Source organism: Asparagus officinalis, chromosome 2, assembly GCF_001876935.1.
Source record: "Asparagus officinalis chromosome 2, Aspof.V1, whole genome shotgun sequence".
Lineage (NCBI taxonomy): Eukaryota > Viridiplantae > Streptophyta > Magnoliopsida > Asparagales > Asparagaceae > Asparagus > Asparagus officinalis.
In genome coordinates, this window is record NC_033795.1 from 22,565,723 (window position 1) to 22,570,561 (window position 4,839).

Consider the following 4,839-nt stretch of genomic DNA (forward strand, 5'->3'; position numbering starts at 1 on the left):
AATTGGGCCTCCTATGTTGGGCTAGAGAAGAACAAAAAGCAAATTCAATGGTGGAGATTGTTGCTTGGGGCTCAAGACAAATCCAATGGCTCATATTCATTGAAGATTACTATAAATAGGGGTAGAGAGTGAGGGGTTAGAGGTGTGAAAATTTTTGTAACTCCTTTTGGAGAGGAGGGCTACTCTTAATTGAGAAGGCCTTCCAAAATTGTAACTTTAGTTGCAATTAATAATAATAATTTTTTCACCACTTTAAATTTTTCTCTTCTTCTCTTTGTTGGATGATGAAGATGAAGATGAAGATGGAGAATTATTTGAAGGTTTGCATTTCTTTTCTTTTTCTCTTTTATTGCTTATTAGTTTAGATTTATTTCTATGCTTGTAGTTAGATTTTATTTTCTTGTTAAATAGCCAAGAGGCTAGAACCCTCTTGCCTTAGATTTATTTCATGCTTATAGAATAGATTTAATTTCTTGCATTTAATTCTTGCAATTTTATTTTGTAGTTTAGATTTTGCAATTTATTTTGTAGTTAGATTTTAATTTCTTATACTATTCACCTTGAGGCTAGAACCCTCTTGGGTTTAGTTTTTCTTTTTGTTTATTTTTATTTTGTTTGATTCGCCTTTAGGCTAGAACCCTCTAGGGAATCACCCTTTTCTAAGAAGTGGGTTCAATTTTAGATTACCCATATCTATAATTGAATCCACCATCTTTAATTTCTTGCATTTTCTTTTATTCTTGAATTTTGTTCTTCATTCTTGATTTTTTTTTATTCATTTTTTCCTTCTCACCTTATTGATCATACTCATTCTTTTTCAAATCCACTCTCACTTACACTTTGCATCTATTTACACACCATTTTCACTCTCTCAATCTCTTCACAATCACATTCACTTATCATTCCTATTTGTCACGCACACAACATAAGAACCGATTTTATATTTTCTCCTACAAAACACCTTCCTCGTGGGATCGATATCTTAAATACTATAACTTGACACGGTTGTGCACTTGCAACCTTTTTGGTACATGTTTATGCCGCATCAAGTTTTTGGCGCCGTTGCCGGGGAAGGTGCTTAAGTAGGTTTTAATTATTTTGGTTCTTTAACTTGTGTGTTTTTTGTGAAGGAAACGCTTGGAGCTTGAAGATCGCGGATTGGAGAGCTAGGATTTGAAGATTTGCTTTCGGGTAAGTCCTCTTTCTAGTTTTTAATTCCACCCTTTAGCTACTTCTTCACAATTAGAGACAATTAGGACTTAAAAAAAAGATTTTATTTTTTGTTGACCATAATAAAATTCACCATTCACTTTGACATTTACTAACAAGATAATAAATTCAAACAAATCCCCCCTTCTCATTTGTTTGATTGTTAACCCTAATTAAAAAAAAAGATTTTTCTTTTCCATCCTTTTTAGTTGCTTTTAATTCATAGGGTTGCATTTCATATAGTTAGTAGGAATTCACCAAGTGATTTGAGCATCTTGATTTGGCACACACTTAAAAATATTTTTAAGGGCAAAACCCCATAATCAAGATAAGGTGAGGGATTTCATCACCCTTTCCTTAGCCCAAAAATCACTAATTCCTCACTACACCACCCAAGCCTAATAAAACTCATTAGACGTTGGCCCCTAAGGATTCGAGCTCAATAAGGAACAAGAAATCCTTAAGTGAACTGGTTTAAGTTTTCTCAGATTAGTTGGTGTCTAAGGCAAGGTTTAGGGGTTGCGTAAAGCGCTCCGCAAGGAATGAGGTACTTAATTGATCTTTGATCACCCTCTAGTACTATCCTTACCTGGCTAACTACCCGGGTAAAACTTTTATCTTTTCACTTAAGGAATTTTTGGTTAGGAGCTAGTCTAGTTGAGTTAGGCTTAACCCTAGAGTTAGAGTGATTGAAAAGTGATTGATTTTGATTTGTTTTAGTTAGGATTTTCCTTTTTCTTAAAAAAAAACTAACTTTTATTTTTCCAAAACAAAAAAAAATTATATAAAAAGTAATTGTTTTTGGTGCATGCAAAACGTGGATTAGGGACAATACACATCAACAAATTCATTTTGAACAAATGGCTAATCCACAAGTTTTTCAAAATTTATGTTATCCCAATAGGATTGAAATTTCCAATGAAGTCCGGGAGTTTGTAGAGAGTCCATATCAGTATTCGGTAAATGATCCATTTTTTCCAACCTACAACCCAGGTTGGGCAAGTTACACAAACATTGCATGGAATCAGGAAAACCACTCTGGAACTCAAAACTTCACTCCCTCTTTGACCCAACATTTTCCTAGGGAAAACACAGTTCCTTTCAATTCTCATCCACAATTTCAACAACCCAATCTGTCACATCAAAATCAGTCTCCTCATCATCAAGTTGTAACTCACACTCCTCTTGATACAGATCATGATGAACGTCTCAATATTTTGGAAAAAGGTTTTGAAATCATAATTAAGGCCTCCACACTAGCCATGGATATGTTAACTCAAACATCCTACACGATGAACTCCTTTATGCAATCAACCGAACTCATACTTAACTCTAACACTCAAGCCCTAGCTAGATTAGAAACCCATATTGATCAACTAGCTAGTGCCATAAGTGAAGTAGAGGAAGGAGAAATTCTGAGTCAACCCGTGGTCAATCCTAAGGATACTCAAATGAATGCACTACAGTCAGGAAAACAGGTCGATAATCAGGAAAGAACACCTTTAAGCCAAATTCTTGTTCCAATTCATTCTTCCCCTGATAATTCAATTCAGGAAAGACCGAGGGAAGAAGAAGAAGAGTCAGATCTAAGTTTTGAGGAAATTTTCGGTGAAGAGCTAAAAATATTAGGAGAAGCAGATCAGATTTGTCAAAATAAAAAAACTATGTTGGACAATTGCTGCTTTGAACTGAATTTTGAAAAACTCTTTCTTGATGAACTAAGATTTTTGAAAAATAAACAACAACCAAATTTTTACACATCAACCATGAATCCTGGGGTTGAGAAAATTGTTAAAGAAAAATTGGTTGTTAGAGAACAAACATTCACAAATCAAGAATCTAAGTCCAATATGCATGACACCAATAATACCAACCTTCCATTGCCACAAAAATCATATACCTACCTTCCATTGCTACAAAAATCATTGAACACCCCGGAATGCTTAGAATTTCAGCACATTGTTGATTATATCATGTTGAATTTATTTAAAATCCGTGGGAGAATTTTCAGCAATAAGGTAGGATTCAATGTAGAACATGAACTCTTCATGCTGAATATTTTATTCTACATTGATTATTTTGTTTATTTCAGAATAATAAAAAGAATTTATTCTTCTCTCATTTGAGAGTTTCTTGTTCAGTTAAAAAAAGAAAAAAAAGAATTTTTTTTTCTATCCTCCTCAGACCAAAGGTAATTACAGATTTTTATCAGCGGACCAAATGTAAGTGCTTCACTTCTTATCTGCTTTACTTTATGCATCATAGAGTTTGCATTGAGGACAATGCAAAATTTAGGTGTGGGGGTGGGAATTAGTTATTTTTTCTCTTTATTTTACATTTTTAGTTACATTTTTTCTCTTTTTCTTTTAAAAAAAATTTGCAGATTTTTATCAGCTGACCAAATGTAAGTGCTTCATTTTTTATCTTTTTTACTTTATGCATCATAGAGTTTGCATTGAGGACAATGCAAAATTTAGGTGTGGGGGTGGGAATTAGTTATTTTTTTCTCTTTATTTTATATTTTTAGTTACATTTTTGTTTTTTCCCCCTTGTTCTTAAAAAAATTTATAAAAATATCGTCACTTGCCAAATTGATAGAGTTATGTAATAATTGATTTATTTGATAAATTTGAAATTTTCTAATCCCTAGTTAGTTATTTACTTAAGTTCACCTTTTATGATAACTCTAAATAAATTTCTTAAGAAATGATTTTCAAAGTAGTATACTTTATTTAAGCCTTAACTTGGATTTTTATTTAAAATAATGAAATTTTTGCATGCTTAACTTAGAGTTGAAAATAATTTTTTTCAAAGTGTCTTGATTTACATATTTTCAAAATATATATACATATACAAAAAAAAAATTCAAAAGAAGAGTGCGAAAAATGGGCACAAAAAAAACTCTTTAATTCAAGGTGATTCTATCTTATTAAGCCTAAGCTGACCGAGTAATTAAGCCCAAGGAGTATTTCCATACTTAATGACCTAAGCCCATTTGGGTTGGGATCCATTGGCCCAAAACTCGTTAAATGGTCACTTAGAAAGCCCGTTAAAGTAGAAAAAATCACCAAGGAAGAAAGAGTTAAAAAAAAACTAATAAATATTTTATTGTTGTATATATGGTCTTGGAAAATATTTTAATCAAGCAACTTGAAAATTATTTAAAACAAAGAGTTAGCATGTTCTTTTCAAAACTTTTAAATTAAATTTCTAAGTTTGGCTTGGTTTTGTATTGCTATAATGAGAAGATTTTCTTGGGAAATATACCTTAGAGTTATATATATAAAAACGTCTTCTTGAGTGATAACTTGCTCCAATTAGATTATCTAAAAGCTATCAAGTGAATTTAGTTATTTACTGACTTCTTTAATTTGGCAAGTTGACCGAATTTTGTGGGTATATTCACTGCAAACCCTCACGAGACTACAACTCGTCCACTAGGGTAACCTAGGGGTTTAAAGGCTTGTTGTATGCGCTAAATACAACCGCGATTCCTGTGAAAGTGAGTTAGGATTTTTTTTTATTTTCTTTGCTAGAGGACTAGCAAAAGTTTAGGTATGTGGGTATTTGATAATCACATTTTTATTACAATTTTATATCCTCATTATCTATTTTATATGAATAAATATA